This window comes from Balaenoptera physalus, assembly GCF_965194825.1.
Source record: "Balaenoptera physalus genome assembly, chromosome: 5".
NCBI lineage: Eukaryota > Metazoa > Chordata > Mammalia > Artiodactyla > Balaenopteridae > Balaenoptera > Balaenoptera physalus.
The window spans coordinates 89,122,511-89,135,227 of NC_138884.1; the positions used below are offsets into that span (position 1 = coordinate 89,122,511).

Here is a 12,717-nt window from a genome sequence, read left to right on the forward strand (position 1 = left end):
TTTAGCTGTTGAGAATGCAAAATAGTTATTCAATGTGGAAAAATAATTTTTCTAACAATTAAAACATTGGTTTTATGAAGTTTATGTGTGGCCTATTTTTATGATCAAGCAGGCGTGGTAATCATTTTAAGATAGATTTTGGAGTATCTTTTATATTTCTTGAGTTTTTTTCACCTGTATCATCTGCTGTGGGTCACTTGATGGTGAAAATTGATCTAAAGATGGCACATGGTTTGTGGATGGAGTCTAAACCTTTAAATCTTCTCTGACTCTTTTTTTTTGGGGTTGGGGAGATGGGGGAGGGAGAGACAGACAAATTAAAATTCTCTGTTGTAACTTCGATTGACTCTCAGTATATCAGTACTACTTTTAAATAATGTAAATAAGGCCATCTTCATTAACTAAAGAATTAGAATTTTAACTTAAAGCATCTTTTATTTTAGTAAAGATGATAACTTGATTTTAAAAAGTACTTCTTGGTACTTAATTATTTGAATAATAGTGGTATGGAAAAATTACTGAATATGTGATATTTGCTAAATGCTTCATTTTCCCAATAGTCTCATGAGGTTTGTAGGTAGTACAGTTATTATCCTATTTTACACATGTAAGTATTTACCTTTTATAAATTACAACAATATTAGGTATTATGGGGCAATTTTTTTTTTTAATTGCTGGATTCCTGGAACATATGCCAATGCATGGCACATGGAAAACATTCAATAAATACTGTATGTCACTGAAAAGCTTCCATTATTACTTGGTATAATCAGTAAATGGATAAGTCCCAACTGCTGCTCACACTGCAGCAAATTTTTTTCAAACTGTGAGTCACTCACTGTCAATTTGTGAGATCAGCGTAGTGGTTTCTGATGGTTCCCCCAAAGTCCCGCAAAACAAAAACCAAACAAATATAAAATACAGTAGAATAAGGAATATCAAAGTGCACTGCCTACAGTAAGTGTAAGTCTCATAGTGTGAAACATACCTATGTATATACTGCCCAGGTGTAACGTAAAAAGTGTTTCTCACTTGACTTGCTATTTAAAAACAAATGTCAAGAACTGTAGCCTAGAGCTGGGGTTGGTAAACTGGCCTGTAACCTGAATCTGGCCCACTGCTTGTTTTCGTAAGTACAATCTTATTAGACCCCAGCCACTCTCATTCATTTATGTTGCCTTATGGCTGCTTCTGTGCCTCAGTGGCAGTGCTGAGTAGTTGCTGCAGACTGTATGGCCAGGAAAGCCTGGGATATTTACTCTCTGGCCCTTTACAGAAAAGTTTGCCAACCCCTGTCCTAGAGTATTTGATATAGACATATGTATTATGAATTAAATGACTTAAATTCAGAAAATTATCCACAGTTGTGATACTCAATATGAGACTCTTTTTTGAAATCACAGTTTCTCTTTTTCTGTATTTTCTTAAAACACACAGCATTGCTCCTCTCGACTGGCTATCAGAATGGTCAGTCCTTATGCTCTGGTCTCCACTGCCTGAGCTGATTGCCTGTTTCTTTGAGGTGCTTATCCTCTTCCCGTTGGCTTCTCATAGGGAAATTCACATATGCCACAGAGTCTGCATTTTAGGATAGACATAATAAAGCTTCGACTTGTGTGAAAATCTGTTTAGCCATATTTACTTGTGGCAGTTACAAATTAAACAGACACATTTTATTTAAAGAAAATGTATCAACCCACACATGTTTAAAAGTTACATGTCTACAATGGACCAGTAAGTCCCTTGGGGGTATATAGTTCATCTTTATGATGTAAACTTAGTATATGGAGGGGGTGGAATCAAGATGGCGGTGTGGGAAGACATGGAGTTAGCATCTTCCCACAACTAGGGTGCCTGCCAGCCGCTGGTGGGGGACCCTGATGCCCAAGGAGATGGGAGGAACCCCCAAGTGAACCGGTAGGATGTGGGGTGAGTGAGGGGGGAGGAGAAGTGGAGGCCAGACAGGATCGGCACCCCTGAGGCCGCAGAGATCAGGAGAGGCAGGCAGGAGGGGCCCTCCAGGAGGAGCGAGACAGGAGCCAAGGGCGATCGCCTGGCCCACTCGATCCCGGGGAGACCCACCTCAGACCTAGGGACACATACAGACTAAAAGTGAAGGGATGGGAAAAGATATTCCATGCAAATGGAAATCAAAAGAAAGCTGGAGTAGCAATACTTGTGTCTGAAAAAATAGACTTTAAAATAAAGACTGTTACAAGGGATAAGGAAGGACACTACATAATATCAAAGGATCAATCCAAGAAGAAGATATAACAATTATAAATGTTTATGCACCCAACATAGGAGCACCTCAATACATAAGGCAAATGCTAACAACCATGAAAGGAGAAATCGACAGTAACACAATAATAGTAGGGGACTTTAACACCCCACTTATACTAATGGACAGATCATCCAAACAGAAAATAAATAAGGAAACACAAGCTTTAAATGATACAATAGACCACATAGATTTAATTGATATTTATAGAACATTCCACCCAAAAGCAGCAGAATACACTTTCTTCTCAAGTGCACATGGAACATTCTCCAGGACAGATCACATCTTGTGTCACAAATAAAGCCTCGGAAAATTTAAGAAAATTGAAATCGTATCAAGCATCTTTTCTGACCACAACGCTATGAGACTGGAGATCAATTACAGGGAAAAAACTAAAAAACATAAGTACATGGAGACTAAACAGTGCGCTACTAAATAACGAAGAGATCACTGAAGAAATCAAAGAAGTTAGAAAATACATAGGAACAAATGACAATGAAAACACGACAACCCAAAACCTATAGTATGCAGCAAAAGCAGTTCTAAGAGGGAAGTTTATAGCAATTCAATCTCACCTGAAGAAACAAGAAAAATCTCAAATGAACAATCTAACCCAACACTTAAAACAGCTAGAGAAAGAAGAACAAAGAAAACCCAAAGGCGGTAGAAGGAAGGAAATCATGATCAAGATCAGATCAGAAATAAATGAAATAGAAACAAAGAAAACAGTAGCAAAGATCAATAAAACTAAAAGCTGGTTCTTTGAGAAGATAAACAAAATTAATAAACCCTTGCACAGACTCATCAAGAAAAAAATAGGAGAGGATGCAAATCAATAAAATTAGAAATGAAAAGGAGAAATCACAACTGACACCACAGAAATACAAAGGATTATAAGAGAATACTGCAAAAAACTATATGCCAATAAAATGGACAACCATGAAGAAATGGACAAATTCTTAGAAAGGTACAATTTTCCAAGACTGAACCAGAAAGAATTAGAAAATATAAACAGACCTATCACAATGAAATTGAAACCGTAATTTAAAATCTTCCAACAAACAAAAGTCCAGGACCAGATGGCTTCACAGGCGAATTCTATCAAACATTTAGAGAAGAGCTAACACCAGTCCTTCTCAAACTCTTCCAAAAAATTACAGAGGGAGAAACACTCCTAAATTCATTCTACGAAGCCACCATCACCCTGATACAAAACCAGAAAAAGATATCATGAAAAAAGAAAATTATAGACCAATATCACTGATGAACATAGATACAAAAATCCTGAACAAAATACTAGCAAACAGAATCCAACAGTACATTAAAAGGATCACACACCATAATCAAGTGAATTTATCCCAGGGATGCAAGCATTCTTCAATATATGCAAATCAAACAATGTGATACACCACATTAACAAATTAAGGAATAAATACCATATGATCATCTCAATAGATGCAGAAAAAGCTTCTGACAAAATTCAACATCCATTTATGATGGATGAAAACTCTCCAGAAAATGGGCACAGAGGGAACCTACCTCAACATAATAAAGACCATATATGACAAACCCACAGCAAGCACCATACACAGCGGTGAAAAACTGAAAGCATTTCCACTAAGATCAGGAACAAGACAAGGATGTCCACTCTCGCTACTCTTATTCAACATAGTTTTGGAAGTCCTAGCCATGACAATCAGAGAAGAAAAAGAAATAAAAGGAATACAAATTGGAAAAGAAATAAAACTGTCACTGTTTGCAGATGACATGATACTATACATAGAAAATCCTAAAGATGCCACCAGAAAACTACTCGAACTAATCAATGAATTTGGTAAGGTTGCAGGATATAAAATTAATGCACAGAAATCTCTGTCATTCCTATACACCAAAAATGAAAAATCAGAAAGAGAAATCAAGGACACACTCCTGTTTACCACTGCAACAAAAAGAATAAAATACCTAGGAATAAACCTCCATAAGGAGACAAAAGTCTTGTACTCAGAAAATTATAAAATACTGATGAAAGAAATCAAAGATGACATAAACAGATGAAGAAATATACCATGTTCTTGGATTGGAAGAATCAATATTGTGAAAATGACTATACTACCCAAAGCAATCTACAGATTCAATACAATCCCTGTCAAACTACCAATGGCATTCTTCACAGAATTAGAACAAAAAATTTCACAATTCGTATGGAAACACAAAAGACCCCGAATAACCAAAGCAATCCTGAAAAAGAAAAACGGAGTTGGAGGAATCAGGCTCCCCAACTTCAAACTACACCTCAAAGCTACAGTAATCCAGACAGTATGGTACTGGGACAAAAACAGAAATATAGATCAATGGTACAGGATAGACTGCCCAGAGATAAATCCACGCACATATTGTCACCAAATTTACGACAAAGGAGGATAGAACATACAATGCAGAAAAGACAGCCTCTTCAGTAAGTGGTGCTGGGAAAACTGGATAGCTACATGTAAAAGAATGAAATTAGAACACTACCTAACACCATACACAAAAATAAACTCCAAGTGGATTAAAGACCTAAATATAAGACCAGACACTATAAAAGTCTTAGAGGAAAACATAGGAAAAACACTCTTTGACATAAACCACGGCAAGATCTTTTTTTACCCAACTCCTAGAGAAATGGAAATAAAAACAAAAATAAACAAATGGGACCTAATTAAACTTAAAAGCTTTTGCACAGAAAAGAAACCATAAACAAGACAAAAAGACAACCCTCAGAATGGGAGAAACTATTTGCAAACGAATCAACAGACAAAGGATTAATCTCCAAAATATACAAATAGCTCATGGAGCTCAATAGCAAAAGAACAAACAATCCAGTTAAAAAATGGGCAGAAGACCTAAAGACATTTCACCAAGGAAGACATACAGATGGCCAAGAGGCACATGAAAAGATGCTCAACATCACTAATTATTAGAGAAATGCAAATCAAAACTACAATGAGGTATCACCTCATGCTGGTGAGAATGGCCATTATCAGAAAATCTAGAAACAATAAATACAAGAAAGGGTGTGGTGGAAAGAAAACCCCCCTGCACTGTTGGTGGGAATGTAAATTGATGCAACCACTATGGAAAACAGTATGGAGGTTCCTTAAAAAACTAAAAATAGAACTACCATATGACCCAGCAATCCCACTACTGGGCATATGCCCTGAGAAAACCATAATTCAAAAAGAGACACATACCACAGCGTTCATTGCAGCACTATTTACAATAGCCAGGACGTGGAAGCAACCTAAATGTCCATTGACAGATGAATGGATAAAGAAAATGTGGCACATATATACAATGGAATATTACTCAGCCATAAAAAGAAATGAAATTGAGTTATTTGTAGTGAGGTGGAAGGACCTAGAGTCTGTTATACAGAGTGAAGTAAGTCAGAAAGAGAAAAACAAATACCATGTGCTAACACATATATATGGAATCTAAGAAAAAAAAATGGTACTGATGAACCTAGTTGCAAGGCAGGAATAAAGAGGTAGACATAGAGAATGGACTTGATGACATAGGGTGGGAGGGTGAAGCTGGGGCGAAGTGAGAGAGAGTAGCATTGATATATATACACTACTGAGTGTAAAATAGTTGGCTGGTGGGAAGCAGCAGCATAGCGCAGGGAGGTCGGGTCAGTGCTTTGCGATGACCTAGAGGGGTGGGACAGGGAGGATGAGAGGGAGGCTCGAGAGAGAGGGGATATGGGGACATATGTATGCATATGGCTGATTCACTTTGGTGTACAACAGAAACTAACACAGTATTGTGAAGCAATTATACTCCAATAAAGATCTATTAAACAAACAAAAAAACTTAGTATAAGAATTTCATGAACCTTAGTATGAATTATTGTTTGTTAAATAAGTCTTAGGTCTTTAATTTTTGAAACCATGAAAATACTGCTTCAGTGAAAACTGAGACTGTCAACATAGAATTAATGAATATGTTGTTCTCATTGAAAGTCATTTTTACACAGTAACAACTCACATTTTTAAAGATAAGTGTATAAGGGTGTATGTGTGTGTGTATGTATGTGTATATGTATATATATGTAAATGACACGTGTCTATATATTTAGTATGGAACCTTCAACAAGATACTATATGTATTTTATTAAGTTTTTATTTTATTCCTCCTTCCATGTATACAAATGGTTGGTTAATTTTTATTTGGTGGACACGGAGAAATCAACCATAGTGGCTTATGAAAAACTTGACTTAATGAACTTTAAGCCTAATTAAACTTTGCTTCAATCTAATCAAGAAGCAAAATCAAAGTTTAGAACAGAAAGGGGCAGTAGTTTGACATCATAACAGAGATGAATTCTTCATTTTTGGTGAAAAGGTTCTGAGTGACCTAAATACACAGCTCCCTTTGTCTCCCCTGAAACCAGTGTCAAGATTTCAAAAATGCTGCATTGTCCACTGGTGTTGTTAAGAGAAGATTACAATTTGGCGTCTTTTCCCCACAAATTTTCTAAGGCTTCAATTCCCCTGGATTTCCTTGTGAAAATATTGTTATTTTCTTACTTGAAAGTTAATTTTATTGAAATAATAACATCTTTAAAATTCTCTTCCTCAACTAGAAAATTTAATCTGATTCCTTTTGTCCTCAAGCAGAATTGCTGGAATTGCTCAGAGGGTTGTAACAGCTAATGATCCTTCAGTTAGTCTGTATGCCCTTGGCACCTGTAGTCACACAGGTGTTGTGTTACTTTAAAAAACAGGTGATGTCACATTTTCAGTGGGCAGTTCTCATAGTTAGAAGGCTTACGAATTCTGAGTGGTCCAAAAATAAACTCAAAATGGCTTAAAGACTTAAACATAAGGCATGACACCATAAAACTCCTAGAAGAGAACATAAGCAAAACATTCTCTGACATAAATTGTACCAATGTTTTCTTAGGTCAGTCTCCCAAGGCAATAGAAATAAAAACAAAAAAAAGCAAATGGCACCTATTCAAACCTGCAAGCAGAGCAAAGGAAACCATAAAACAAACCAAACCAAACCAAACCAAAAAAAACCCCTACAGAATGGGAGAAAATATTTGCAAATGATGCAACTGACAAAGGCTTAATCTCCAAAATACACAAACAGCTGATACAACTCAAGGACAAAAAACAAGAAACCCGTTCAAAAAATGGGCAGAAGACCTTGATAGACATTTTTCCAGAGAAGACATACAGATGGCCAGTAGGCACATGAAAAGATGCTCAACATCACTAATTATTAGAGAAATGCAAGTCAAAACTATAATGAGGTACACCTCACATTGGTCCGAATGGCCATCATTAAAAAGTCTATAGATAACAAATTCTGGCGAGGGTGTGGAGAAAAGGGCACCCTTCTACACTGTTGGTGGGAATGTAAGTTGGTGTAGACAGTATGCAAAACAGTATGGAGGTTCCTCAGAAAACTAAAAATAGAATTACCATATGATCCAGCAATCCCACTCCTGGGCATATACCTGGACAAAACTATAATTCAAAAAGATACATGCACCCCAATGTTCATAGCAGCACTATTCACAATGGCCAAAACATGGAAACAACCTAAATGTCCGTCGACCAATGAATGCATAAAAAGATGTGGTACAAATATACAATGTAATACTACTCGGCCATAAAAATGAACAAAATAATGCCATTTGCAGTAACATGAATGCAACTAGAGATTATCATACTAAGTGAAGTAAGTCAGAAAGAGAAAGACAAATACCATATGATATCACTTATATGTGGAATTTAAAATATGGTACAAATGAACCTATCTACAAAACAGAAACATACAGACATAGAGATCAAACTTGTGGTTGCCAAGGGTGAGGGGGTTGAGGGAGGGAAGGATTAGGAGTTTGGAATTAGCAACTGCAAACTATTATATATAGTATGGATGAACAACAAGGTCCTACTGTATAGCACAGGGAACTATATCTAATCTCCTGGGATAAACCATAATGGAAAAGAATATTAAAAAAAGAATGTATATATATGTATAACTGAATCACTTTGCTATACAGCAGAGATTGGCACAGCATTGTAAATCAACTATACTTCAATTAAAAAAAAAAAAAAAAGAATTCTGAGTGGTCATTCCCTTTCGAGGGCCATTTTCAGTACCAGCCCTCAGCTGCAGATCCCATGTTTCTGTCCACCTTGCTAGTTCTAGAACCTGGGAGATAGGCAAGTGAGTTATTCTCTTAATTTTGTTTCTGTACAACATCATACAGCCCTCCAGTGACAGCTATGAAACTGCAAAGCTTTTTTCTTTTTTTTTTTTTTTTAAGAACGCTTGGGAATTTGGGATAAGAAACATAAATTCCCCTTACTCCCTTACTTGTTTTGGGCAAACAGACTTGCCTGTTTTGAAATCTTCCTTGTTTTTAGAAGCTAGGGGACTTCCCAGGTGGTACAGTGGTTAAGAATCCGCCTGCCAGTGCAGGGGACACGGGTTCGATCCCTGGCCCGGGAAGATCCCACATGCTGTGGAGCAGCTAAGCCCGTGCACCACAACTGTTGAGCCCACGTGCCACAACTACTGAAGCCTGCATGCCTAGAGCCCGTGCTCTGCAACAAGAGAAGCCACTGCAATGAGAAGCCCACGCACCACAACGAAGAGTAGCCCCCGCTAGCCGCAACTAGAGAAAGCCTGCGCGCAGCAAGGAAGACCCAATGCAGCCGAAGATAAATAAATAAAATAAATGAATTTATAAAAAAAAAAAAAGGAGCAAGGCGTGGAACATTTGCTATCTGGAGGAAGAGCCAGGGGAGTTGGAAGTTCTCTGTTGTGTACTTTGATTGCCTATCATAATTTAATAGGCCACAAACTTTGGCATCATCATCGAATCTTTTCCTACCTCGCTCACATCCAGGCCATCAGCAAATCTTACCAGTTTGACTTTGGAAATATGTCGGGGTTCTGACCAACTGTCAGCACCTCCACCGCCGTCTCTCTCCTACAAGCCACCATTTCTATCTTTATGATTGTCACAACCTCCCTTGATCGACTGCAGGCATATTTTCAGTACGGTTGTCAGAGCGATCCTTCAACAGGAAAGTCAGGTCCTGTCAGTTTATTTCAGATGCTCTGTCATGTTTCCAGCTCACTGAGAGTGAAGTACTGTGATGTCCAGAGTCCATGCATGATCTGGCCCTGGCCTCTCTGTCCTTGTTTCCTTCTGTGCTCTGCCTCATTCACTGCATTGCAGCTACAGGGGTCTCTTGTCCCGTGAGCATGCCAAATCTGCTGTTGCCTTGGCCTTGGCACTTTCTGCTTTCTGTATCCCGGAAGGCTCTTCCTCCAGTCCTCCTCCTAACTTGCTCCATCACTTCCACTTCCTTTAGGCTTTTGCTTAACCATCACCTTCTTTCTGAGCCTTTTTCTATTACCCTATATAAAATAGCATTTTCTGTGCCCCTCATCCTGTGCTTTATTTTATCCCATTGCACTTGTCACCGTATAATATACGTCTACATTTTATTGCCTTCCTCCTTTCACAAGAGTGTAACTTTCTGGAGAGTAAGGTCATGATCTGTCTTGCTCACTGCTTCATTCCTGGTATTCAGAATAGGGCTTAGAACATAGTAGCCACTCAGTAGACATTTGTATGAATGAATCATTATCAATTTCAAGAACAACACTGGTGTGTAATAATTCCTTCTCTAATATTGATCATAGGTTACACTGAGGAATCTTTAGTTAGGTTATATTATATCAAAAGTTAAGAGTACATCCAAACTTTGTTAGATTCTTTTATTAATGTTTTACATGGCACTTGTGTAGTAACCCCTCCTATAATCAATCCTTTTTTACTAATGAATTTGCCTAGTGCTAAATCCAGTAGTCCAGAGGATGTTAAGTCTCTCCTGTTCATTTTTTTTAACCTGTTTTTTTTGATTTGTACACTCTGAGTTGGCATTCCTGAAAACCTCAAGAAATAATTTGAGGTTTGAGGGGATTGCTAGCTCCTTTTTTTCTTTTTCCAACCTGGAATGCTCTACTCTGAGCAAAGATATATCAACATCAGAGCATATTCTCAGAGGGAATAGTGCTTTGCACAGTGCTAAGATCAAAATAGATGCTCAATAAACACTTGTTATTGGAAAGAATAAAAGTGTCTTGGTGTGAAGAGCAGGCAAAAGCCAGCTTAGTATCCAGCTTTGCCTTTGCCCAAGGGGAAATCATTATTTGTTTTGGAATATTGTGACTTGTCAGAGCATGTTCCCCATGTTCAAGTATGCACACTTTGCAAAGCCAAATACCAATGACACTTGTAATCTCTTTCATTGTGTTTGAATTGTCTGTATCACTGTTTATCTCCATTGGTATGGGTAATTAAATATAAACTGAATGTTACTATTCAATCCTGTTCTTCATGACTGTTTACTTCCTATTAGTAAATGAGGCCCTCAGGAGCTAGAGAATTCTTCTAGGCTATAAGGGCACCATTTGTTGAGATGCAGCCATAATATACTTAAGTCCAACAGTTAATGCAATTGCCAGTTTCAAATTATTTCCTGACAAACTGAGATATATGCTAATAGTAGTCTGGAAACCACAATCACTTTGGCCCCGTTCATTAAATTATGACCTACATTTCAAAGTCAGTGATTTATATGGATTAACATAAACAAACAGAAAACATTATATACCATTTACTTGGCAGGAATATCTTGTGTGTACTTAATGATCACAAGTAATCACCAAGTAGAGTGGAAGGTCTTTTGCTGTTACTGAAAATGTAATAAATTATTACAGTGCAGTTTGTTTGTGTAGATGTAAAATGTAGAGTGGCTACTGTGTATTGACATAGGCTGAGTTACCTGCATATTTTCATGTCTTTTACTTTATAATGATGCTGGGGAAACTTGAGAAATATTTCATCCTGATATATAGGAACAAACACTTATTGAGGATTATGTAATACCTGCAATAAAATATTGTTGAATGAGTTTTTAATAAATACTTTGCCCTTGGTCATTAAAGACACAACTAACTGGTTTTAGTAGTTTTCAAGGTGAGAAAGAATGAAGATACTTTAAAAATTAAGACTTGTATTGTAAAATAACTCTGGATCCATGCTGGAATGTAAGCAAGTCTAATATGGAGACTTATGTCAATCCACAATGACATTATTTCTAACCAGACCTGTCTTAGAAGGATCTGAGATACCAGGCAATTTCCCGAGCTTGGGTCCTGCTTACTCTTTCCTTCTCAAAAAAGTTTCCTACCTGGAATTTAGTCTGTTTTGTTTGTTTTTTCCTTTTTACCTTAATAATCACTTTTCCATTTGTTTTTTGCTGGCCCATTTTCTAGCCTCCTAGAATCAGTTATACCTCAGGTGTATACCGTTTCTTCTCCTTTTACATTAAACATTTATCCACTGGCATGAGTCTTCCCTTGTATAGATTACCTTCATTCACATGCTCATGCCAGGGAGCTGAAAACCTCAGGTGGTTCTGTTAATACAACCTTCTACCTTCTTTGGTCGATTCATGATACCCAGCTACCTTTTATTCTGAGTAATTAATTCATTTTTTGGTGAGCACCTGTCAAACATATTCAAAACCACAGCTATTTTTTACTCTGCTTAGTATCTTGACTCTTCATATGTTTCCCTTTTCATTGTATACTTTAAGTCTCTATTGCCTTGTTCCTGACCTACAAGCTTCCAGTTTGGTCTGTCATCTGAATCATGTCCCTTTCTTGCCAAGAATTTTGAAATGGTTTTCTTTTGCCTCCATAATGAAGACCAAATTCCTCACCTAGGCGCTGTAGGATCTCCAGCCATATTTCCCATTATTTCTTTGTGAGTTCAAAATTATAAATATGCTCATTCATAAATTAGTCCCTGAGCAGATGTTTGTTGTTTCCGCCTTTGGTCTTGTGTTTCCTCTGTTTAGAATTCTGTTTTGCTCATCCTCCCCCCAAACTCCAGTTTTGTCTTTTAAATTGCTCCTCATCCTCAAGAGCTCGCACAAATATCCTTTTTTTTTCTTTCTCATAGTGCCGAGGACAATTGTCTGAGAATTAAAACATTGGATTCTCCTAATTTTAATACTAACGTGCTATATGACCTTCAGCAAATCACTTACCTACATTGAATTGACTCATACATTATTTGATACCTTTTGCATGACATTTATAGTAATCTGTGTTCCATTATGTGTTCATATCAAACTTGACTTATAGCTTTGATTGCTCTTTGGGGACTGGATCGAATTCCTATGCCTGTAACACAAGGTGTTGTACATAGTTGAAGGTCACTTTGTGGAAAGAGTGAGAGAACTAAGTTTTAATTCAACAGATGAAGATGCTATTGTTAGTGAATGGAATGGGTGAGTGAATATCAAGGCAAGCACACTCTTGAGTAGATTCCAAGTGCCTGTTAGAAAGTA

At 37.3% G+C, this 12,717-nt stretch overlaps 1 protein-coding gene across 10 annotated transcripts in view; it reads left to right on the forward strand.

The window, feature by feature from the left end:
- Positions 1-12,717, forward strand: part of ARAP2 (ArfGAP with RhoGAP domain, ankyrin repeat and PH domain 2) — a 206,873-nt gene that overhangs the window by 58,516 nt on the left and 135,640 nt on the right. The gene's annotated exons all lie outside the window — the stretch shown is intronic.